The 27,218-nt window shown below is 37.6% G+C and overlaps 1 protein-coding gene across 2 annotated transcripts in view; it reads left to right on the top strand.

The window, feature by feature from the left end:
- The window catches only part of NRCAM (neuronal cell adhesion molecule), a 191,008-nt gene that overhangs the window by 3,221 nt on the left and 160,569 nt on the right, over positions 1-27,218 (top strand). For both annotated transcript variants that reach the window (XM_037511627.2, XM_054692554.1), the window contains exon 3: positions 13,053-13,114. The gene's annotated coding sequence lies outside the window, so the exon portion shown is untranslated. The remainder of the gene's footprint in view (positions 1-13,052; positions 13,115-27,218) is intronic.

Here is a 27,218-nt window from a genome sequence, read left to right as displayed (position 1 = left end):
TTCTAGAATTGTTTTATTTTTTATTTTTTTTAAAGATTTATTTATTTATTTATTTATTTATTTATTTATTTATTTATACAAGCACTGGGTACAGTCAGAAGCGTGGGAGGGTGAGAGAATTCACTAGAGCCAGAGCGGGGAGCAGAACAGGCAGAGTGACGAAGTATACTGCTGAGGGGAGCAGCGGGCGGCAGGAGAGGTCTGCGCGCCATGTGGGACCCTCGTTCGGCAGCCAGGGATCGAACCGGTGCCGCAGAGGCCGCGGGCAGCTTCGCAGCCCAGCGCTCAACCGCTGCGCCACCGGGGAGGCCCTAGAATTGTTTTAAGAATCAAACATGTAACTGAAATGAAAGCACATTGTAAACCAGGAAGTATTATTTGCACAAGTAAGAACAGTTATTATTCTCATTTATAATTCTCCAAAATATTCTCACACCCTTCAATCTGTTTGTTCCTATAGTTTGATTCATTGTCAGTGTGATTCAGTAAACTAGGATCTCAAGAAGCCAAGTGATAAATCCTTACCCTCAGGGAATAGCTGTCAACTGCAAGACAGAGACTCATAGATATGAATGACATCGGTATGGTATATCGAGAGTATATTAAACAATAGAAAAAGAATCTGATGTACTTGGGGGCAGAGGATTGTGTATGTAAACACAGACTTGTTGGAGGTCACCCCTGGAATGTCCCTTGAAGAATGAATAATGGCCAGGTGAAGAGAAGGCTGTGGTAGAAGCTATTGCAGGCCTGAACAATGGGTTTGGGATGTGAAATCTGTGCGTGAATGTAACAATTTGTTCAGTTTGTTAAACCATAGGCAAGGGTTTGTGTGTGTGGGTGTGTGTGTGTGTGTGTGTGAGAGAGAGAGAGAGAGAGAGAGAAAGCGAGCGAGCGCACGAGAAAGCGCACAGGCAATGTGTTTTCAACTGGAAGTCATTGGCACCTTAGGTGCACAGTAGGAGAGGATGTAGAGAATGAATTGGATGTGAGCAAAATTGAAGGAAGACTCATTTTGTAACAATCTGGTGAAGAATGGGAGAGCTGGAATTAGGGTAGAAGCAGGAATAGAGAAAGAAATTTGAAAGAGCTAGAATATGCTTGATTTGGCATGGGAAGCGAGTTGTTAGAATTTGGGATGCTCAGATACCTGGCTTGGATGATTGACAGCAAAATGATGCCATAAAGGGAATCTTGGAGGAAAGTAGATTTATTCTTGGGACAGGGAAACTTTGAGGCATATATGGGACATTTAGATAGAAATGTCTACCAGGAAGCTGGAATTATAATTGTGGAAGTTGGAGGAGAATTCAGGGTTAAAACATTGATTTTGCAGTCATCGGTGAGAATGAAAAAATTTTAAGATGTAAATATGATTTTGTAGTTAAACTATCAATTTTATCATTCATATATTAAAGCACAACTCACACATTTTCAATTTTCATTTTATTTTTATATTTCCTACTGTTTCACTTGTGTCTGTAGTTGTCTTTAGGCATAATAAATAATTTTTGTGTAGGAATAAATGTGGTAGGTTTTCTAGTTTGAAGAAAGGAAAACCAGTTTTTAAAACAGTATTTAAAAAAACAATATGAACCCTAAACTCCTAAAATTTAGGAGAAACTCCCATGCCATTCTCCATTTTAATTCATGGAAATTATTTAAAGGTGCTCTACTTTCCAAAGTATAGACCTTTTTTAGCATAATTCGTGGTTTCTCTTCAATTCCTAATTTTCATTGCTGTGGCAGGGTGTTAGCATTGCTTATGGGAAACTAGGCAGGATCTTTCTTTCTTCAGTGAGGGTGGTGCCAATGCCCCTCCCTTTGGGTCTTCCCAGCATTGACCCAGAACATGGTTAGAGGATCTGTTATAACAGAGACTGCTCTGTTTGAGATCAAATCTACTAGAGTTAGACTTTTGAAATACATTACTCAGAGCCTTCTTTGAGGGAATGTCATGGGTAAAAATTTTAAATTCAAATAATACTTACAATAGTACTATTTTGAGTGAATGTTATTTAATTACTATGGCCTTAATTAGCTTAGTGATTTTTTTTCCTTAAGACCCTTTGGAAAGTTACAAAATACTCCCCTTTTAATCTTTGTAGTCCCTCCAGAAGCTTTTAAAAATCAACTTATCGATTACTTTTGTTTTTATGCACAAAAGAATTAATTTGAAGTTAAATTAAGTAACTTACTGAATGCTTACAGACAGAAACAGAACCCCACTCTCTTCAAACTCATTCTGCCCTTTCTACCTTAACATTTTTTTCTCTTAATTCCAAATCATTTTTGAGCTATAAAAATTATCTTTGTGTCTTAAAATAAGTGTTTGAATTAAGTAAATCAGTTTATACTGATGGAACTTGCTTTGATTAATCCCTCTACATTTAACAAACAGAATTTGTTTTAATACTTTAGGTTCCAACTAAGGCTTTATTATTTTTAATTTTTATAATTGAGATTTTCTAACATGGAATTTGATTTTTGATATCCTGTATTTCTCTGTGCTGGTCCCATCACTCAAATGAAGGATTAAAAGAGAATCAAAACCATTTATGTTCAAATTATAATTAAGAAAGGACAGTCATTTCAACATCCATTCTCAAGCCAATTGCCCCCTAATTTGTACTTTCAGTTACAGTGTATCACACACATTCACTAACAATACAAGTACTGGCCACACAACCCAGTTTCTTCAAACATCCTATTCGCTTTTGGAAATATTCCCCCTTTTAAAATAAAGGACTTTCATACATTGAGAAATTAAAAAAATACTCATCAATTATTTTATAACCAGTACTTTTAAACACAAGGCATTTCTGAATCGATCAAATAATTTGCAATAGCCTATGAATTTTATGTGTAGAAAGTGAATTTATGGAAACGCTGAGTTGATGTAACTTAGAGTGATGGCAGATACATGCAAGTTGTAGGTGGTCTCAAGGACAATGAATTGTTCTCTGAAATTCATAGAATGGTCTGTCACTGCTGTGAAACCAGTGGGCTGTAAATCGCCAGGGTGATATACAAAACGTGATTCACTTGTCCCGAAAGCTGCCAGTTAACAACAGGAGTTTGCATTTGTTTGCAGGATACAAGGAATATGTGTCCCTGTCTCAGTTGCTCTATGTGCCTCTTTCTATCTGTGTCTTTTCTCTCACTCATATTCTTGTTTGTGTGACAGATATATACTGATAAGCTGTTAATAGTCTGTATTTATGGACAGGCAGTAGAAACAGTGTAACATAGATGTAGAGGCAGGTGAATTCCCCTTCATTTGGTAAGGGATGAGACCTGTGGGGATACTCTTTCTGCATTACTTGGTTACAGTGGACAGAGTGACATGTGCAGGGATGGGAAGATATGCAAGCTATTGCAGACAGTGAACACAAGGAGGGTGACACTGCCAAAGGGCAAGATGGCTTTTACCACTGTTGCTTGTGGCAGTGGTGGTGGTGGTGGTTTGTCTGAACTATCTTCCTGTGGGCAGAGTAGAATGCTGCAGCATTGGGTGACTGCTTTCTGCACAGATACCAAAGTGTGTTGCTAGAGCCGTTATACAAACAAAGCAGTGGACAGAGTTTATTTTAGCTTTGGAATTGCTGCTTACAAGTATTTATAGTTTGAAATAGTGTTCCTCTTGCTTTCCTTTAACCATGTGGTTAGTGCACAGAATTCTGCAGGAGGAGGTTGTGCAGGGAAAACTTCTATCAGAAGTTAGAAGCCATGTGTGAGTTGTCAGGGTGACACTTTTGAATGGGCAGCTTTCCAGTGGGCGCAAATAATATTTAACAGTAAAATGTGTTACCCTTTGCCCTTCTGTAGTGTGGGATTTTAAAAAGAAAGGATAGATGAAATGCTGACCCACCAAGTTTTGATACAAATTGAGTCCCACCATAGAGGACATAGACTTTGCATCAGCAATTTGTGTGTCATTTTAGTGGAGGACAATGACAACGGATTTCTACTCAGATAATGGTCTACTACATTTGAATTTTCACTTTCCACTGCCTTTTGTTGTTTGGGTTCTTTTGAAATTATTCTACATTCGGGTTATTATTAGCTTTTTGAACTCCTGCTTCTGCACTAATATCTTGCTGCTTGCGTTAAAATTAAAATGGTGACTAGAGAATTTATTTTTGCATGCGTTAATAGAATAGCAAGGCAGCATAATATGAATTAATGACTCTTCACATTTTCCCATAATATAAATTGGATTTGTTATCCCTGGGAGATCTATTTCAAATTCATGCCTTAATAAACCATCCTTGCTAGTTGTTGACTTTCTTGCTTTTAAAAAATCTTCTACATAATAGACAAATAATAAATAATGGATAATTTGATCTTAAACTTTTAAAACATTTGATTGTTCTCATTATAAAATGCAAAATGAAATAGTATTGCTTCGTCACAAATATCTGTATTTGTGCAGTTTCTTTAAGGCATGGGCAATCCTTAGGCATTATATCTTTTAAATATGCTTTAGAAAATAGAAACCTACAAGGAAAGATTGAAGATTAAAAAATTCACTGAGGGGGCCTCCCCGGTGGCGCAGCAGTTGAGCGCTGGGTTGCAAAGCTGCCCGCAGCCTCTGCAGTGCCAGTTCGATCCCCAGCTGCCGGCGAGGGTCCCACAGGGCGTGACAGACCTCTCCTGCCGCCTGCTGCTCCCCTCAGCATTGCACTTTGTCAGTCTGCCTGTTCTGCTCTCCGCTCTGTCTCTGGTGAATTCTCTCACCCTCCCGCGCTTCTGACTGTACCCAGTGCTTGTATAAATAAAAAAAAAATAAATAAATCTTTAAAAAAAAATTCACTGAGAATACAGAACTGATAGGGTTTATTTATCCTTTGTAACCACTTTCACTTAGAGGACCTATATATTATCATAAGTAATATCATTCCAAAATGACAGTATCCACTGGGTAGTAATTATGTGTTTCCAATATTTCAAAATATTCTCTCTCCTCTTCTCTTTCTCCTTTTTGTTTTCCAGGTTTTTATGTTTTGTTTTAAGTCATGATATTAATGTGTGTGTATCACACAGAATATGATTATAGAACAGGGACAGAGACACAGAGGAAAAAAAGAGTGCTGGAAAGAGATAGAGACTGAAAGGCGAGACAAATATTCCTCATTTTCTACACATAAACCAAAGTGTATTTGCAGTTCTCTTCCCTCCTCAATCTATTTCTTTGATTTCTCTGGCATTGAAGTTACATGATTTCAAACCCACAATCAGGTGCACAGAACCATATCCTAAGGTGGGGATCAGAAAATAGAGTCACTGTAGTTGAACTGGATGTGCCACCCAGGTCCCTTCTGCCAGTCGGGACTGAGACACACTCCCTAGTTCTTGGGGGTGTGGATAGCTGAGAGCTCACTGCTGCTTCCCTCCTTTTGGTGATTGCCTTTCAGCCTTTCCTGAATAGAGTTGCCTCACCTAACAGTTACACCAACTGCCCCAGGGCGATGGACCTCAACTACTGGTCCATTGGGGACATACTCGCCCTTGCCCCTGTCCAGGACAACTGTGTAGTGACTGTGTTCTGCTGGGGCTTTTGTAGTGGTTGCATATAATCCAGCCCAACTTCTCCCATTGCCTTGCCCTGTTGTGGTCACTCTTCCACAAGTGTTCAGCCCAAGAATCTGCACCAGTAAAATTTCTGCATGCAAATCCTCATCTCAGAGTGCAGTTCCAGAAAAACTGACTTGCAGTAGCTACCACATATAGAACTTATAATTTGTGCATGTGTGAGTATGTGGTTTTGTATCTTTAAAGCACTCTGATATGTTACTGGCTCTAGAATCATAATCAAGATCTACGATAATCTGAGGCCCTTCCTGTGAAAAATTGGGATCATAACCTACCTGTTAGAATTGTTGCCAGGATTCAATAGAAAAGATTCAGTATCTGGCACACAGGAAGTACTCATTAAATTATAGCTTTTATTTTAATTATCTATAAATAACCCATAAATGGTGCACTTGTTCTGACCAATTGGTTACCATACGGAATACATTTTAATATCTTATTTACTACATTCATTAGTAGAGTTTGAAGAGGATGAGATGCATCACCAGCAAATTTAAATAATTATTCCTTTTATAAAGTATGTGAAGAAACTGGGCAAAGTTCCAAAGGGAACCTAAAATAATTAGGAGCAGAAAAGAAAGTCCTGTGAATAAAGCTAAGGACATGAAGTTAAGATTAGAAGACTGAGGCATGACTTGCCTTCTGTCTTCAAGTAAGTGAGGTGGCTTTTAGACATTGTTTTGTCCATGATTACAGAGGAGAAGAAAAGAAAATGGGTATAAATTGAAACAGAAAGATAGTTGGGTTTGTGTCAAGGAGATTCCTCAGTCCTTGAACAATAGATTAAAAAAAAACATGGGAATGAGCTTGTAGAATCTATCATTGAAATAAATCTTCAGTAAAGGACAACATGCAGTTCTGAATCACTGAGATGATTCCCAAAGAATTTATGGAAAACTCTGGATTCTTATTCTCTGATTTCAGATTTCAGAACTGTTGCTTCCTAGAAATTCAAACATGAATGTTTCATTTGCATATGGAAGAAAGTAACTTACTATTTTATCCATTCATTTTCTTCATAGCTAATTTTTTTATAGTATCTGGTAATGTCCATTTACATCTTACATGTGCTTTTCTGATAATACAACAAATCTCTTATAAAATAGATGTCTTTATAATCTGATAGATCTTATCTGATAATCTGACAGATGTTACTGTCATATATTTCAATCTTATTTATATAATCTGTACATAAATATAATGTCTATATAAATATAATGTCTATAGTGAAGAAACTTAATGGTTACCAGAGGGGTTGGGCGAGCAAGGAGGGGACGGAGGAGAGAGGCAGAGTGGGTATTGGCTCAGACGGTTTGGTAGAGGGGGGGTGAATGGAAATGTGCACATATGGAGTGCACAATTATACCCTCAAAACAAACACAAATAAATAAAAATACAAAACAGGGAAAAAATACAGCCTACCATCATGAGCCATTTATTTTTCTCCAATGCAAACTCTTTCAGGACTCAGATGTTGGGATGACATTGTTAAGTACTCATGAGTGTTAAATCTCTGTGAAGGACTTTAGAACAAGAAGTCTGGAGCTTTGGAAAATAAGTTCTTTTTTAGCCAATTGATTGCTTAGAAATAAGATTAAAGAGTGGATAGAGGGCTAGGTTTTTAGACTAAATGTTCTTTTAAAGCCTCAGTCTCAGAAGATAAGAAAAAGCCACTGAAAAGTTTCTAAATTACTAATAAGCATATTAAAATTTTCATTTTCTCCTTGCCATATGCTGTCAAATAGAAACTGGCAGAGGTAAAGTGATGTAGATGAAAAAACATTGGACTGCAAGCTAAAATACCTAGCTCTGGTTCTATCATGGTCATTGAATGATCTATTCATCTCTTGTAAATCTCATGAAACTATGTCTGCATAGGTTTTCTTTACATTTTTAGTTCTAGCTCATTTTAGATACTCATCACATTATAGTATTTTCTTTCAAAGGAAACCCAGAGAACCTGAGAGTTCAGCCCTGACCTCACTACCCTTGATACAGAATAGCTCTGCTTTCATTTATTTTTTTAATAAATAATTTTTATAAATAATTTCAGCATTTATTAGTTTATACTATCTACTGTCAGTGGAGGTTGCCTCAGTGTGGTTGTACTATATGATATCATCTTGATCTGGTTATTAAATACAGTTATTAAATCTGGTTATTAAATACCTAACTTTTCATGCAATCAAAATGACTCATTCAGCTGAGTTCCCTTACCTATTTTGCTCAGCTTTGTTCTTGCATTTCTTTCAAGTTACCTAAATTGTTTTCTCCCTTTTGAGCAAACGAAAGCCTTCCTTGATTATTCTAGCCCATGTTGATGTCACACCTCTGAAATTCTCATTAATTTGGGCATGCATACTAGTCTGCAATACCCTTTACCAAGTAGACAACAGTGTTATATGTAGACAGTATTTGCATAGTGTTGTTATCACCCCCTGGGACATGAGGGATTACGACACAGGTCACAGTGACACACCCCTTCCCTCATTCCACTCCCTCCAGCTAGGGAAGTAACAACTACTCACATCACCCCAAATGTAAAATTTCAATGTAATATATATACGCTTTGAGAAGGGAAGATAAGCCTACTTTGGATCGTGAATGGGAATAAAAGTGATCTGGTCCTCATATTACCTTAAGTTGGAACACACTGAAGCTCAAAACTATTGCTTTAAGCATTTAGGCCTAGTTCTGCCTCTCACTTTTGGTACTTTAGCAAGTCATTTATTCTTAGTGATCTTTTCAATAATGATGTTAAGACTGCTATTCTTTGTGCTTTGAACTTCACAAAACACAATGACCGGGGAGGTAATGAGGGTCATTTCTTGTCAAACAAGAAAACTGAGCTCAAAGATATGCCCCCAAATCCTAATGTGAAAAGCCAACACTAGGCACTAAAATTCAAAGCCTCTGGCTTCTATTTTAGTGTGCTCTACACAGGTTATGAGAAGCATGTTCTATAGACCATCTGCATGGCCGTCACCTGGGAATTGGTTAAGAATGCAGGATCTCTGACTCCACCTCAGACCTGCTCAGTGTGAACCTGCTGCTTAACAAGATGCCCAGGGATTCAGATATACTTTAAAGTCAGAGAAGAATTATACTTTAAGGACAGTTTAAGCCTTTGAGGTGCAAACATGAAAAGGTTTTACTTTTACTCCCTTCCCTGCCGTTAAATCTCCTCTGTCAAATCTCCCTTTCCTTTGAAGAGGTCACAGATCTGATAGGCTTTTAGTTACTTTCAGGTTTTTAAAAATGTAATATAGTCCATCTTTAAAAAGTTATTAGTAGGTACTGATGTCAAAGTATAAAGTTCTACACCTGAAACTTATGTATCTTATAAGATAGTGTTACTTCAACCAACTAACCAACATCAATACAAAAAGAGGCTTCAAACTCACGTGGAAATGAAAGTTGTCCTTTCCCCCCTTTTGCTTATTCGTCAACCTGTTCTTAAACCAAATATAGCACTTCCTAGCTCTGATTCTTGGTGATGTATCATGATGATGCTCATTTTTCAGAATAGCAATTTTAGTTACCCTCCCCCCTCAATCTTCAGTGAAACTCAGCAGTAAAAACTAAGCACACATGCCCAACATAAAACAAAGCATTTCAGTCTGTATCCATTGTATATTATCAAGTTGTTGGCCCAAGGATGACATACGGTTGTCTTTCACAAGAACCAAAGTTGATGAAGTGTGAGACTGTCCTTCATTAAAAGGAAGCATTTTTCAACATCTTCTTAATTTTTATTGAAATTTCTCAATCTTCTTTGGCAAGGAAGCCAAGAGTTACATTTACCAAGACCCAAATGACTGCCCTGGGTTATTCAAGATGAAATTCTGTTTTAGTCCCTGAGGGTTGTGTTCATTACAATTCCTGGGGGTTGTACATCCCCAGCACCAGCTATAGATTGTCCAACTCTTGTCTGCATCCCTAAAATGAAAGTTTCACTTTGGCTCTCCCACTGCCTCATCCTAATCTTGTTTGTTTTCATTTTATTATGACAAGAAAAGGCAGCTTTTGCCTTTATTTCTGGTTAGCCGACTTCATAAATATTCATTAGCAGCTTCCCTTTCCAGCAACTATTTTGTAATTTGTTATTTTTAAATGAAATCTGAAGTGAAAAATAACTCCCAATTCTCACTTTAATATGTTTGAGTTGTTAATCTTGATTTTGGATATTGTGAACCAGATAGGAGTGACTTTTGAAGACTGTTTGCCTAGGCTACATCATTCCAAGAAGGCACAGGTTGTGTGTGTGGGTGGTGTGAGTTTTGTATATGGTGTGACTTGTGACTCAGTGGGTGAGTCGATGGAGGAGGAGTGGAAGCAGCATTTCCAGAGCATTTTCAGAGTCTCTGTGCTCGCCTTTATGTCAGTTGTCTCCCCTTAACTCCATAAGGGCGTTGTGAGGCAGGTGTTATTTTCTACATTTCATAAGCCTGGAACCAAAATTTATGAAAGGTTAAAGATTTGCTCCAATTCACGAAGCAGATGATAACAGAACTTGTTGAAAAATGGGTGTTCTTTTTTTTTTTTTTTTCTGTAGAAATAGATATTTTTTTCTGAGAAAGTCGATGTTTTTTTTTTTCATGTTGGTTTATTAAGGCAAATCTTACTAACCCTGGGTCACTTGGAGTGGAGCCTGCTGTTTCTGCCCTCCCTTTACCCTGAGGCCCAGCGTTCACACTTAAACACCAGGCATTGACCCAGTATTTCTGTGAATTGCCCTCTTAGTTTTTTTCTTAATGAGTAATACTACCAAACCTACCATTGGAAAGCGCTTCTATCCCTTTTAAAGAAAGTTCTGCATGGCAAAAATGCATTCCTTCACTCACTTCTCTGGAAAACAAAACAGATGCAGCTTTTGGGAGACCCTGCAGGGCTCAACAGCATGCAATTAGCAGTTTCCACTACCCCCTTCCGTCTCCCAGCTTTCCTGTGTCAGTAGGAAACTCACACTCCCATTTAAGAACTGTTTTTTTCCTAAACTTGACAGTGAGTCAGCTAATCTGTTTCTTGATTGTTGCATAAAATTCCCTCTGTGTCTCCTTATTTAGCTTGGTGGCTGTGGACAGAGGACCCCACCTTGGTACATTTCTGCCTGGGATAGGGGTGGGATTTCCCTGAAGCCACATAAATCTTTTGAGGTGCTTGTTAAGACCAGCCCAAAGCAACTCTTTCTCAGCCTCTTATAATTTTTGCTGAAATTTAAAACACTATTTGCCTTTGGAAACAAAATGAAGGCCCATTTTTGGAACCCAGTAACACTCATAGTTGTCTTTTTATTTGCCAGGCAAGATGTAATTAGACTTCCTATGCAATTTACCACGTGACTTAGGATATGTGATTAAGAAAAAAAAAAAAAAAGCCAAGGGCAAGAGTATTTTTAAATAATGTTTTTTTCCCTGAGTGTAAAAGTAATACATATTCATTGCATATAATTTAGAAAATGGAGAAAAATGTGAAGAAGAGAATAAAATAACACAGACAAAATGATGATTAACTTTTCAATACACATTTCTGATTTAATTCGCATACAGCTATACTCATGATGTATTTAGCTATTTGCAAAGCATTTTTAATACCGTTAGTCTCTGGAGTATTGATGCAACCATTTTTCTCCTTTCCAATTCTTTTTATTTTTAGAATGGAATATTACATACTTGAAAGTGAGAGGGAGAGTAATGCAGGTACAGGAGCATTTGTGTGAAAACACAGTACCTAGATTCTGGTCTTGGCTCTGCCATTTGCTAGCTGAAACCTTGGTAATGTTACTTAATCTTGCTGTGCCTCAGTTTTTCCATAAATGAAATGGGGATAAAATAGTACTTATGTCCTTTATAGTGGTATTGTTAGAATAAAACAGGAAAGTGTTAACTGTTATTATTTAAAAAAGATATAAGATAAAAATATAACATAAAAATAAAAACAAACACAACCAAGATGGGAAATAAAACTATTATTTTCTTTGTGTTTTAGTCCTTGATTATATTCCTTTTCTTCATCTTAGAGGTAAATATTACACCAAATGATTGTTTAGCTTTACATATTTTGAACCTTATATAACTAATGTCATACTAATTTTCAATTAGCATTGTTTATGAAATTGATTCAAGGTGATTTTTTTCAATGACAGTGGTATATACCATATTTTTAATCCCTGGGTTTGTTGTTTTTATATTGTCTGTGATTACAAGCAGTGCACTCAGGACATTCTTACGCACTTCTCTTGGTATTCGACATGCAAAATTTGTTGCTTTTTTTTTTATGTTTTAAGGATCTAATTGCTGAGTAGTGGTATGTGGGCATCTTTGACTTTACTAGTAATGGAGACTTATTCTTTTTTAATAATTAAATTTACTTATTTATTTTTCTTACATCATTGTTGATTTTTGGATAGTATTTGATATATGGTGTAGTCCCCGTAGGTCTCCCATCGCCACAGCATGGTGTGATCCATCCCTCCATGATCTATCACCGTGGCCCCCTGTGCTCTTCCCTCCTGTTTTAACTCCTTCCCCCACCCCTCCCCTGTTGTATGTCTCAGATCTATTGTCAGCTTGCAAGTTTTGTCTTTTTCCTGACTCTTTGTTTGCTTTCTCTGTATAAATGAAACTATCTGATATTTATCTTTTTCCTTCTGACTTATTTCACTGAGCATAATCCCAGCTCCATCCATGTTGCTGCAAATAGCATGTGTTAATCTTTTTTGATCACTGAATAGTATTCCATTATATATATATATACCACATCTTGATCCACTATTTGCTTTGGGGCATTTAGGTTGTTTCCATATCTTAGCTATTGTAGATAGTGCTGCAATACTAATTCCTTTTGAATTAGTGTTCTTGTATTCTTGGGTAGATTCCTAGGAGTAGAATCACTGATCACATATTTGATCCATTTCTAGTGTTTTGAAGATTCTCCACACAGCTTTCCATAGTGGCTGAACCAGTAATAATGGAGAAGTATTTTCTAAAATGGTTGTACTGGGCCTCCCCTGGTGGCTCATGTTGAGCGCTGGGCTGCAAAGCTGCCTGCAGCCTCTGCAGCTCTGGTTCCATCCCCGGCCAGCAGCGAGGGTCCCACATGGTGCGAAGACCTCTCCTGCCATGCCCGCTGCTCCCTTCAGCTGTGTATTTCATCAGTCTGCCTGTTCTGTTCCCCGCTCTGGCTCTGGTGAATTCTGTCACCCTCCCGCGCTTCTGACTGTACCCAGTGCTTGTATGTATAAATAAATAAATCTTTAAAAAATTAATAAAATGGTTGTACTCATATGTATACTTAAACCAGGATAATTATAAGAGATGAAACATCTGTAAGCAATTTAACTTTTGCTGTGTGGCGATGATAGTTCTTTGATTGTTTTTAAGATATTCTCTTCTCATTGGAAAACTGTAGTTTTATTATAATATGCCTACGTGGTAATTATTATTTTTCCTTCCTAGCAAATGTCATGGTTCCTGTGTCATTGAACTTATGTTTTCTGTCAGTCCTGGAAAAATCACAGGTATTACTTTTTTGAACATTGCCTCCTCCTTCTTTCTTTCTGCCTGTGCTGATATAGATCATTTATTTAGTTCTATGGTCTTTTTAATATACTGCCTTTATTTGTGTCTAATATGATGGTTATCACATAAACTTTAAACATTTTAAATTTAAGAATTTATATTACATTTTCATAAGTTTTGTTGTTTTGCCAATCTGCCTAATATTTTATGCTTTTGTGATTTGAAAACATTTTAATTGTGATAAAATACACATAAAACTTTATTATCTTAACCATATATAAGTATATCGTTTACTTAAACACACTGAAATTGTTTGCAACTGTGTGTGAACACTTTTATCTTTGCAAAATTGAAACTCTATACCCATGAAACACTCCATATTTTCCCCTCTCCTCTAGCCTTTGGCAACCGCCATTTCATTTTCTTCTGTCCTATGAATTTGACTAGGTTAGCTATCTCAAGTAAGCTGAATCATACAATATTTATCTTTTTGTGACTGGTTTATTTCACTTAGCATGTTGTTCTCCCCGTACATTCTTGATGTACCTTGTGTTAGGATTTCCTTCCTTTTTAAAGATTGTATGATCAGGTGCTAAATGTTCCTTTGTGGTTTTTTTTTACTGTGCTTGTGTTTTTAAACATTTCAGATAAAATATTTTTCAGCAGAATCTGATAATTATGCCAGTTGAAGTTCTTGGGCATCAAGATTTATTATTGTCTATTGATTTTTCCATGTGGTAGCTCATTCCCCTAACTGTTCAGTTCTATTATTTATGAGGTTACAATAGAATGAACTTATGTAGTGTTATTTTGCTGGAAATGGAAATCCTGAGCATTTAAAATGCTACCAATTCTGAACTGTGTTAGGAACTGTATTGCTGTGATGTTGGTCAGCAAAGAGGGAGGGTGGCACTCCTGCTTTGGGGTGGACTGCAGAGAAACAGGATTCTGATTTGTGCAAAAGCTTTTCTGATTGATTGAGTCTCTAGGAATGATGGCTAGGTCATAATAGCACTGTGATACTCCTGGGATTGCTTTAGTTTCTGAAATAGCTTCATTTTCTTAATTTTGATCTTTTCCATTCTTAACTACACTATCCAGTCTGAAATTAATAATTTACCAAAGGAAATTCAACATTCTCATTGTGGCTATTTATAGTCAGGTTTGTTGACACTCATCTCTGATGTCTTTTAATTATCCTTTTCATATGCCTTTCTAGTCACAAGATTGTAAACCAGGTTCCTGAGTGTGAAACTGGTACAGCTGCTCTAGGATTTGTTTTGTTTGCTAAGTAACTTTTTTTTGGTATTGTTTTGGAGCTCCCTTATGCTCAAATTTTCTGTTTTGAGAATATGCTCTGCTGATACTTACAGACTGTATGTTCTATTCTCTTTCCATTAATGTTGGTCTACTAACTGTCTTCAGTGCCACTGATAGTGTTAGTAAGATAGTCTACAAACTATCACTTGTGAAATTTCCTAGTCACATTATTTTGGAAAGAATAACTTGAGTAGTTTTTATATAACTATTGATTTAAGAGATTCTAGGAAGAAGTGGGAAGGATCTCTTACCAGCTTTCCAATGTTGCTATTCCATAACATTCATCTTTAACTGGACCTCAACTGAGAAAGAAGTAGAAAAAGAAAATAGCTTAAGAAAATAAGGCAGAAGTTTCCCAGCATGGCATACATGTGCTCTTGGTAGATTCAGGCTGCCCAAAGATTTTAAAGAGGACAGAACAGGTGTCCTACCTCTTAAGCAGTAGCTTCATGTACTTGGTTTTTTTCTCAGGAGGGGAACAGGAGCCGTCTCATACTCACCCTACACATAATGGAGATTAAGAACTAAAACCAGGGCCTCCCCGGTGGCGCAGTGGTTGAGCGCTGGGTTGCGAAGCTGCCCTCAGCCTCTGCAGTGCCGGTTCGATCCCCGGCTGCTCCCCGGACACCGGAGGAGGGTCCCACATGGCGCGCAGACCTCTCCTGTTGTGCCCGCTGCTCCCCTCAGCAGTGTGCTTCGGTCCTTCTGCCTGTTCTGCTCCCCGCTCTGGCTCTGGTGAATTCTCTCACCCTCCCGCGCTTCTGACTGTACCCAGTGCTTGTATAAATAAATAAATAAATCTTAAAAAAAAAAAATTAAAAACAGATGCCAACATTTAAAAAAAAAAAAAAAGAACTAAAACCATAATGTCTCTACATCCACTTTCTCAAGCAGTGTACAGGAAAATACCCCATTTTTCCCTTTCTTCACGGCCTTCTCCTGACTCCCCCATTAAGACATTATTATGACCAATAGATCTAGCATTCAACAGCTAAGTAAAATGGATTCTCATAACTTAGGTTTGCTTAAGACCTCTCAGTTTCTGCAAAAAGAAGAAAATCTGAATATTCCTTGGTTTTACTTTTTAATCTGAAAAAACATGTTTAGTCTTCATAGGAGGCCATAGGTCATTTCTCTTACTCTCTCTCACATAAGTCTATAGTCTGTGACAGATTTCTCTGTTTTTTTAAAAGAATTCCTGTGAATAACATCAGTGCATGAAAATCAAGCAAATCTTTGGAGACTGATGTAAGCAGACGCTGGTTGGTGAAATATCATTAGTATGATTGCATGTACATATGAATTCTACAAGGTGTGAAAAAGTAGTTATGAAAGATGTTATATTTTAAGCCTGGAAATGTGGGTGGATTGCCATCTTGAGTAGATTTAAAATTAACCACAGTCTTGAGGCTTTCGCTTGTATGTATAATGTAGGAGATGTATTACAGAAATAGACAGAGCAAATGTTGGGTTTCTACCCATTTGCGTTTGCTGCCACTTAGAAACATAGTTATTTATTATAATGTCAAGAAAAAGGTGGCTAATGAATGAAATATTTGACTATCTGGAAAATGTTATGATTTTATTAATGTTTGTAGAAGTGGTATAAAGCCTGCTGTTTCATTTTCCTAGGACGCTTTGACAAAGTAGCCTTCTGATATTTTTTTATTTACTCTCATCAAAATAATTTTATTGCCATTTGTTGGAAGGGATACTTACCTGCTATCTGATTCTCTGGTTTTATTTCTGAGGATTTGAAATACAGGGCATAGCAAGTGAGATGAAAAGAAAGTTTTCCAAGTATTTGGTGATGTACTTTAACCACAGATTGTCTGGAACAGCTTTAACTTGGAACTTTGGAAAACACTGACTCAAGTGTGGTGTTCCCCAAGTTTATAGTACTATGTCTGTTGAATTCCTTTCCAATAATTATTTGCACTGTATCTTTAGGGCACATTCAGATGATTTTATGTTATAAAAATAATGGTAAGGCTTAAAGAAATATGATTGAGTTTCTCCCCAATCTAGGAAATAGTCAGCCACCAGAATGAATGATTATATTTCTAAATATTTTAAGACAGCTGGAATAAATTTTTTAATCTTAACAATCTATTAAGAATTCTTTTAAACTTAGTTTTCATTACTATAAAATTGTCAAGTAAGGTTGACTATTTTGTTTATCAGGTAACATTTTCTCCAGGTGATGCTAAAAATAAAATTCCATAATTGAGAAAATGATATAATTCCTTTCAAAATTTGTTTTTCCTACACAACTAAAACATATGGTCTCAAAGGGTAAATTTAATACAAATCTGTATGTTAAAGCTTATCAACAAATTGATATTTTATTTTAAGAAAGGAGGTTAATTGATATGGTGGAATTAAAAGATGGATAATTTGCTCTGATGAACATTTTAGGTGAGGCACGATAGCATCTTATTGTCAGGACTTCTTAACCTACTAAGGGAAGAAATACTTGACATAAGTAAACTTACCTGCAATTCAGGAAAGAAAAAACCCCTATAACCATGGTATAAGCAATTAAACATCTATTTAGGAAGATAAGAAAAATAATGGACTAGTAGTATATATTGATTTTTCTGTAAGAACAGAATTTAATTAAATCAATTTAAAATTTTTGTTATTTTTAAAGGAAAATGCTTTCAAAGATTTTTCAGTGGGTTATAGTTCATAAAGTACTTCAGAATTTAAAATTTTATTATCAGTATATTCTGTATAATATTTTGATAAACCTACTTATGTAAATAATCAAAAATTTTCACTGATATCATAAAATTGTATTTGTGAGCATACACGTTTATAAATTTGTTTAGCAATTACAACCTTATGAATATAAAGTTACTCAGATAATTCGAATTAATTGGAATAGGCTTATAGCCTTTGAAAGTTCTAGAACTTGTTTACATGAATTATATTATAAATGTGATCAGTTAAATAATTACAGATGAAATTATATTGTCTGTACTGCAGTCTTCTGTTTTTATAGTGAAGAATCTTTGTCTTCACATAGGGGAAATATTGAACACTATTTTTTAATCATTTTGATGTGTTTAAAGTAAAGCCCAGAACAGTACTAAACTGTCCGTTAAATGTCCTTTTTTATTGATTACAGTACAATTTAATGTTTGGATTTAGAACATTTCCTGGGGCAGGTCATATTTCTTACACTGAGAGTTATCCTGTGTGAAAAGTGTAGCTATAAATTTTGCCAGTTTTTTTAACACTCCTGTGCCTTTTGGAGAATGAATCTTTCAGAATCACATGGATTCTCATGGTATTTGCTCTGCTTTGCACTTGTTTTTTTTTCCTAGTTTGAGGAATCTGTTCAGTGGCATGTTTGTTAGATCAGCTGGGCCTCCTCACTGCAATGAATACAAAGTCATGCAAACAGATGGAGAAATTTAATTTTTAGTTAGGAAAGGGTTCCTTAGCAACCTCTTAGTGAAATATATGTCTGGTCACATTAACTGGGCTACTGTTGTAAACCAAACATACATGAAGTGTGACCTGAAGAGGGACATTTAGAATATATGCTTGTCATCTCTAGCCTTAAAATCATTCCTCTTTTTCGAGAGTATTTTTTACTCCGTATTTTCAGAAATTGTATGTGTGTGTGTGGTGTGTGTGGTGTGTTTGTACTTAGCAAGTCAGATGGCTTTTGACAAGTTTTAATAAACTTCATTTGGTAAGTCAAATCACATTAAAAAACATTTTCCCCTTATTTCTGTGAGAAAAAATCAATCTTTTGAAAGTTGTGTTTCAGGGTTTCGATTGCAGTATTCAACATTAGTGCAGCGGTGTGAAAGCATGACTGTGTGCACATGTGGCTTTTCCTAGAGCTGGTGCTAAATATGCCACGGTGGGATCCAGGCAGAACATCAAAAACCTGGTGAGGATCAGGACAAAACTAACAATCCTGGTAGGCGCTCCTCTCTGGAAGAGAGTCAATCAAAACTCAAATAATGAGTGCATTTTCATAAACTTTAGAGAGGCTAGATTAAAAGTTATAATAGTGATCTGGAGGCACAATACGATCTGGATCTACTTCCCAAAGCATGAAAAAAAATATTAAACTCTATATATGGGGGTACTTGGGTTTTTAAAAATATAGTTGCTTGACATTCATAGATAAACAATATGTGGTTTACATGGTAATTTTTAAAGGTAAAAACATTGGTTTTACTCATTTCCCTACCTCTTTGGGTAAATAGATATTTATATGATACCTTGCGTTTGTAGAGGCACAAGAGTGAATTTTCTGGGAAGATCGGTGTGTTCTGTATCTTGATTGGGTCATTTGTTACATGGATGCAAACTTTTGTTAGAGTTCTTCTGACTGAACACTGAAGATCTGAGCATTTTTATCCTTACACCTCAGTTTTTTAAAAGTAAAAATTTTGGTGGCTTCTGATTACCTTCAGCTCAAACTCCTTAATTCATCCTTTAGGGGCTTTGAAAATCTGATATCCACATATCTTCCCAAATTTCTCATGTTGTTTGCCTGTCAGACACTGTGATCCAGCAAAATAGAATTTTTTTTTCTTCACATGCATCTTGTTTTCCCACTTCTGTGTGTCCTGTGTGTGTCTACTTTTCACTCAGACAGGAATGTCTTCCAATCTGTCATTACCAATCACCTTGTGTCAAAATGATCTTCCTTCAGGGCGTCCCCGGTGGCGCAGTGGTTGAGCGCTGGGTTGCGAAGCTGCCTGCAGCCTCTGCAGCGCCGGTTCGATACCCACCTGCTCCCCGGCCACTGGAGGAGGGTCCCACATGGCGCGCAGACCTCTCCTGCCGCCCGCTGCTCCCCTCAGCAGTGTACTTCAGTCCTTCTGCCTGCTCTGCTCCCCTCTCTGGCTCTGGTGAATTCTCTCACCCTCCCGTGCTTTTGACTGTACCCAGTGCTTGTCTGTCTGTCTGTCTGTCTGTATAAATAAATATTTAAAAAAAATGATCTTCCTTCAAATTTCATATCAAAGGCCATCCGCCTTCTCTAAACACATCTTTATAGGGTAGCATTTTGTATTTTTCTTATGGCATTCCTGACTTTCCCCTGATTTTATTGTATTATTTGTATGCTGTAATTGTAGAGCATTTACAATGTACTTAGCTCTGATTATTAATACCCTATTCCCATTTCAGCCTCTAAGTTCCATTAAAGGCAAGACACAGTTGCTTCATTCCTGCCATCCACAGGACCTAGCACGTGTTAAATGAATAGATGTATAAATGGAAATGGATGGACTGACAGAGGTGGTTTGATGAATGACTTGATTAGAGGACATGGAGCTATAGAGGAGAGGTAGTCATTCAGCATCTTTCGAAACCTCTAACTTTCTCTCACTCATAAGGTATACAGAACAGTGGATGAGATGAATTGTAATAGAGAATAAATAAAATTTTGCTGTCCAACAGCCAAATCCTGAGCTTACAAACATATCTCTGTAAGCCTGAAAAACCTGACAGCTTCTGGAATAATTTTTAAACAGTTTTGTGCATTCTATTAAGTCATTTCCCCCATTATAATCCTCCAGCTCCTGGGGTTTTATTATGTCCTCATCCTGGCAGTACTTTCAGACTTTGTCCTTAGGCAGTAATTCCTAACAAAGGCATCTGGCACATTGATGTACCCAGAGGCAGTACTCAGTTGGTTTTGCTAAAAGGGTAAACAAACTCCCCTTGACAGGAGGGAGTGACTTGCAATGTTCAGGGAGTATGATGATACTGAGGCAAGAGAGGATCTGGCGGTTGTGCAGTCGTTGGACATGAAAGCCTGTCTCAGGCTCAAAAGATGAAAGCTTTCAGGAGGGGCTGGAGCATTGTGTTGTGCACAGATTCAAGTGGAATCTATGTGAATATGGATTCAGCATCACCCAACGCTGATGAAGCTTCCATAAGAAACTTACCAACTAAAGCCAACATTTCCCTCGTATCCCTGTTAAAATGTTCTTTTACAAAGGAATACTGGGAAGGTGGATGGCAGTTTTTAAGCCTTTAATAAGAAATGCAGCCAAAGATTGTTTGTCATGGATAAAGTAGTATTTGTGCCTTTCATCCTTTGCTTCATAAGATTTCATATAGAAGATTATTTCCTGAGATTTTGCACAAGTCCATTGGGACGAGCCAGTTCCAATTGATGATGGGATTTCTCCACCCATTTTGCTACAACACTCTCTTCAAGGGGTAGGGGAAACCTGAAAACCAAAGAAATAATGTTTTAGCTTCTTTTTCCCCCTTCTCAAATAGGCCACCTTGCAGGGGGAGGAGAAATTACAACTAGAAAAATTTGAATGTTTGTTCAAAATCTCATAGAAGTATTTAGATCAAAATACTTAGTGTGTCTGATTTAAACAATAGAAGGTGAGTGATTATTGAATTATATTGGGTATTTTCTGCACTGAATTAAATGAGCATATGATTTTTTCATGTTTTGATAACATGAATTGGTTTAACATGCCTTCCAGTGTTAAGCCATTTATATATTCCTTGGAAAACCTATTTTATATTTACACATTTTTATGCATTGTTGGATATTTCAGTTCAGCAATCTCTCTTATCACTGGGAACTAGACTACAGACTGTCTAAAGTAGCTTGTGTCTTGATGGTTCTGTGATCTGTTTCCAAGGATTACCTGGTTTATTCTAGACTTTGGGAAGATGTACATGGTACTTTTCCTCAGGGAGGGAAACTTGAACCTGAAATGCTAAGTGACCGCTATTGAATCATACACTGCAAATAGAGTGATGTGAAGTGAGTGTACGTACCTAATGGTTTATGAACCCAGTATTTCTCTGTATAATGGAGATCATACTAATGTATGATGTAGCTATTGGAGATTAAAGGCAATATTGGTTATAAAATACTTTCCTCAGCGCCTAGCACGTGCTGAAGAACTCTTTCATTCATTCATTCAAAAAATAATTATTGTGCACTTGACATGTGTCCTAGAAGCTAGGGAAATACTAAAGAATACGACAGAAGTGGTGCTTGTTTTCAGGAATTTATCTTCTAGTGGTGAGGGACAAAATAAATCCAGGCAAAATAAAAATGAAAATGACTGAAAGACTTGCAGATGGGAGTGGCACAATGTGGCTTTTGTTTTAAGGGGGTCACTCTGGTAATCTCTGGAGAGTAGAGAGTGGGGGCCAACGGGGAGGCCCGTTATAGTTACCATGGCAGGAGAGGATGATGTACTGGATAGAGGTGAGCTTGCGCACAGATGAGTAGATTTGGGTTTTATTTAGGAGGCATAATTGACAGAACTTGTTGAGGATTCACCGTATGGGTCAGTGTTAAGGCTTTTTAAGCTTATATTTTATAGTTGTTTGTGGCTGTGGAGAAATGGGTACGGGTGAAAAAGAATAATTTAGGATGACTCCTACTTTTTTGTTTTTTAATTGAAAAATTGAGTCATGCTTTTTACTGAAATCAAAATGTTCAGGAGAGGAACAGATTTTTCTCCTCCAAGAGGGAACAAGTGTTGACCTTCAATAAAAATTGGCCACTATTATTCTCAATCTTCAGATTAAATTCTGTACTGCATTGCTTGCTTCTCTTTTGATGAGCCAAACTATTTATACAGTTTCATAAAGGATAAAAATCAAATTTGTTTTGGTTAAAAATATAGAATGCAAGTGGAGAGATATTTTTGACAAGATTATATTCTTTATTTTCAATCACATTTTCATAAATGTGCAATATTTTTATAGTGTGTGGGGTTTGCAAAGTATATAAGTATTTTCACTAAAACAAAATGTTATGTTGGAAACACGTGCCTTTTATAAATTGCTATTTCTTTACCAGGGCATTGCTCCCAAGTGTGACTTACATTCAATGTTGGCACCTGTCAAAAAAAAAATCATTAAATTTTTTTTCAAAGTATATAAAAAATTTCTATATATGGTTATTTTTTAGTAATTTCAAGGATGTCACATGAAAATTATATTTCTTTCATAGAACTGTAAATATGAAAACACGACACAAGCAGAACATTCTTTCTGAAGTCCGTATAAACCTGATCATCTGTATTTACTTACTGTAAGTGGTTCCTCCGATGCAGGCAGGCCAAGTGTCACCTTTGAAGGGAAATTCTCTTTGACTGTAACATGGTACTGTTCAGTAGTTCTGTTACTGGATTATGCATAAAATTTATATGTATGCTACTCACTGGAGATTAAGTAATTAAGATGCTGTTAATATTGCAGGGGAAACATTACATTTCTCATTATTTTAATGGACTGGTGGACTCCAGGGGTTTGATAATAGTATGTAGGATCTTGTATTCCAAGTTAACAAAATTCACAATTTTCACTGTTTGGCAACCTAAATTTAGAAACTTTTGATGATTTGTGTCAAAAGAAGTAGCCTCTGATCCATTCTCAGAGGACAGGCCATTCTTACAAATAATAATAATCCCTGTCATTGTGGCGTTATTTTTAGTGCCACTCAAGCACTAATGACTCCATAGCCAGGGACTGAGTGGTCTTTTAATCTCTGCCTTGAGAGGGGTCCCTGAGGCATTCTTAGGGCAGCAGCCCAGCTGTCTCTGCTTTATGTGAGATTGTGTTTTCGGCACCTCGCTATGGGCGACTAACGGGTTGTACAGTCCACAGAATTGCTCTGCAGTGTATGTACTTGAAATCCAGAAAGACAGATATTTTCCTTTGTGAAACTTATGTTTCCTCTTGTTCCAAATTATCTTAACTTGCTTGTTAAAAACAAAGTGTCACTTGCTCTATAGTCTTGAGGCACAATTTCTGTTTCATCTCTATCAGTCTTTGGTTGATTGCTTATGCCTATCATTTTAGCAGTCAATCCCTCTGTGGGTTCTCCCCCCACCCTGCCAGTGTCAAAAACTAAAGAGGAAAAAATAGGAGATCTTAGATACTCAATTCTTAAAGTCTACCCAAGATTCGGTACTCTGGGGAGAGATGGCTGATCCACGCAATCCAGTAATGTTGTTGGTTTCTTTCTGGTAGTGAGGAGAACATGCTCTGGCAAGGATTTCCTTCTTCCATCTCCTGAAGAGGAGAAAAGGAAATATAAGAATAAGTACCTGGTGCAGAGCCCATGTCCCGTGTCATGGATGTGAAATGCTCAGGAGGCTATGAAATCACCATTTTTAGCCAGCACAGAAGACAGCTTTGTGTATTGACCACACAAAACTGTCCCCTGTCAGGCTACAGGAGGAAAATCAAGGCTTACAGAAGGCGCTGCATTCAAACAGATGCAGCACTGAAAGCACCCTGAATCAAGAGGAATAGGAAACCATCCCAATAAATACATTTTGGATAAGAAACAAAACTGTGCTGTTGCTTCTTGCAGCACTGCCCCTTGGCCCTCCACAGTCCGCGATGAAGCTAGTCTACTCTCTAATGACTCCCTTAGGGAGGGAGTAGTGGCTCTTAAAGGGAGGTGATACTGTTCCTTCAATGCCATACTTGATCAGGAGTTTTAATTAGCATCTATTCTATGCTGGGCACTGATAAGTATACCAGGAATATAGTGGTGAATTACAAGCAACCCAGACCAGCTTCTGCAGCTAGCATATATCCTATGGGAGGTCTCGGTCCACAAGCCAACAGGTAATCTACATAAAGATAACTTAAAAAGAAAGATACTACCATCTAAAGATGGACCAGTCAGCTATTGGAAGGTGATTATAATATCAAATATTTTAAATGTAATAAAAAGAGAGAAAAGAAAAAAAAATTGTTATGTCAAAAGCAGAGTCTGAGCCCAGGATTTGAATACAAGTAGTTTATTTGGGAGCTGGTCCCAGGAAACACTAATAAGTGTGGCTGTGTGAACTGGGAAAGAGAGAAAATGAGTCAGGGTGTGATAATGAGCAGCTCACTTCTGTGGGCAACTGAAACCAAATCCCACTGTGTGCTTTAGAAGAGGGTGTGGTCTATGCCTTAGTGTTGTCCCACCAAATGATAAAGAGCCTGGGACATTTATCTTGCAGCTTCCACTGGTCAGTGGCAAAGGTACCAGCTCAGCTAATGTGTGGGCTTTCAGCTCTTCCCATAAGCTGAGTTGCAGATCCTCACTGTAGGAGGCTATCCATTTGCTTGAAAGGTTGCATGTGAAGAGGATACTGGAGGAATATCAACAGTGCCTGGTACAGTGAACATCTTAGCAATGTTGAACAGTAATTTTAGATGATAAATAACATGAAGGAAGCAAAGTGGTGTAAGGGTCTGGAGGTTGGGGAGGAATGCCATTTTGAAGAGAGGATGGGCATTTGAGAAAGTGGTGTTTGAGCAGAAACCTGAATATTAAGGATTGAAGCTTAGGAATACCAGGAGAAGCTGACATAAAGGTCCTGAGATGGCAGGGAGCTTGGTGGCCACTGCGGGTGAAACAGTCAGCAATGGAGTAGTGGTAGGGAGTGCCTTTTGTCAGGTGGATACGGCACAATCATGTAGAACCTCAGAGTCATGCTAAGGAATTTGGGTTTCATTTTGAATATGATGAGAAGCTCTTACAGAGTTTTGAGCAGTAAGTATGATCTATTTTTATTTAAACGATTACTGTGACCTCTGTATGGGATTAAGAGTAAAAACAGGAGATTGGTAAGGAGGATATTTTAACAATCCAGGTCAGAGTCTGCTGTGGCATAGAGCAGAGAAATATTGTAAGAGGAAATGTTTCTTCTTCCTCTTCCTAGAGGGAACAGGGGTTGATTTGAAGGAAAATGGGGCCTCAGTGGGCTATAAATGGAAGATTGTTGGTGCTTTTGTGCTGGGGGTGCTGTGATAACATACATTTATAGAGGTGTGAAATGATAACCCTAAAACATATAGTTTTGTAAGTCAATGTTATTTCAGTAAACTTCTAAGAAAGAGATGTTTTCATTGTGAGGGGAGTACTACTGTTCATGCAAAATTAGTATCCAATGATTAATAAGTAGATGAAATATGTAGCATTGACCTAAAAAATCCATTAGGTCATTGACTAAGGACATGATTTAAAGGCTGGTAAGTACAAATTTAAAGAGCAGTATAAGGGCAGTGACTGAAATGTGCAAAAAGTCAGAAGAGCCAAGAGGCTTAGAGCATCAATAGAAATAAAATACGATCAACCTAAAACCTGATGGATGGGCCAGTGCTGTCCTTGGCCAGTCTCTCGTTCATAGAGTAGCACTTCATTATCCATCAGTCCATTGAAGCTTATGAAAAATAGTACAGGCTGTACTTAGGTTTTTGTGCACGGAGATGCTGCATTACTCTCTCAGTAAACCTTCCCCATGTTGTTTTTTTGCCAGTGCACCCCACCCCCCAACAGATAATTCACACAGCAGGTAACTTCCTTCCCAGTTCTAAACTTCTATGAAGTGTAATTCAAAAATCAAGCTTGAGAAGAATTCCCTCATTTATTATCCCTCAAGACTTCTTGATTACTGTTTTGATCTTTGATCCTCTTCCTCACACTGCCCCTAGAGTGCTCATGTCCTCTCAGTCCCCCAAATAAAACCTTTCTGACGCTCTTTTCCTTGCCCATTGATAATAACCAATCTCTTTAGTTGCTAGGTAAGGCTTATTTCCTACTCCTTTCTCAAACCCTGAGCCTCAGTTTAACAGTTTGTCATGCTGTGAACATACATTGTTCCTTCTCTTCTCCTCCTCTGGAATTTGACACATACTCACACACCTGCCCTCAAAAAATTACACCTCGGGCCTTCCCTGGTGGCGCAGCAGTTGAGCACTGGGCTGCGAAGCTGTCTGCAGCCTCTGCAGTGCCGGTTTGGTCCCCGGCCGCAGGCGAGGGTCCCACATGGCACACAGACCTCTCCTGCCGCGCCCGCTGCTCCCTTCAGCAGTGTATTTCGTCAGTCTGCCTGCTGTGTTTCCCACTCTGGCTCTGGTGAATTCTGTCACCCTCCTGTGCTTCTGACTGTACCCAGTGCTTATATATATAAAAAAAAATTACACATCAAATCTTATTCTTAAAGCCCAGTAAAGCAAATATAGTAGATCATAAAGTAGTACAGTTACAAATATTAGCTAAACATTTGAGTGCCTATTACATACTAACCTCTGACCTTGGGGTTCAAAGATGAATAAAGAAGCTGTTGCTGCCTCAGCTTAGTGCAGTGGGAGAAATGAATGCATACATATACCCTTGGAGAGTGTGGTGAGTGTAGTGATGGTGGTGTGAACAGGGTATGGGGCTGGGCATGTTGAGGCAGAGCAAATAAGTCAGAAGAAGGCAGAGAGCTGCAACTTACAAGCACAGAAAGCAAAACTGAGCTCCCAGAATGAAGAGATCTCAGTACCAAGGAGAGCGCTTCATGCTCTGGCTTTGCATTTCTCACATTTTTGAAAGCAGCTCAAAACTTTGCAAGGCCCTGTCCTGACAAGCAAGAATTTCTTCTGGCTTAAAGGAACTGTCTTCAGATATCTCCTGGATTCCTTTGAGTTAGGAAAATACTACTTCAGTTTACAAACTTGCAGGATTTGAGCACTGAAGATTAGTTGAGGAATTTATATCCTTAGAAGCTCTCTGGGATCAAATCCTCAGGGGATAGTTCTCATTCTGAAATTTGAGACAGACTTTATTTTATTGGGATTTTTTTTCTTAGGCCTGGGGGGATTGGAAACAGATTCCTGGCTAGTTAGGCAGAATTTATCTCCCTGACTTGTTATACCATACACCTGGCAGCTGTGGTGTTATTTATGAATGCCTTACTTCCTCAAATATGTTGTAAGTTTCTAGAGTGGCAAAGTCCAACAAAAATAGAAAATAAGCCACATATG

The sequence above is a fragment of the Talpa occidentalis genome, unplaced genomic scaffold (assembly GCF_014898055.3).
Source record: "Talpa occidentalis isolate TD23 unplaced genomic scaffold, MPIMG_talOcc4v2.1, whole genome shotgun sequence".
In the NCBI taxonomy this organism is placed as follows: Eukaryota; Metazoa; Chordata; class Mammalia; order Eulipotyphla; family Talpidae; genus Talpa; species Talpa occidentalis.
This window is presented reverse-complemented; position numbering and strand designations above follow the sequence as displayed.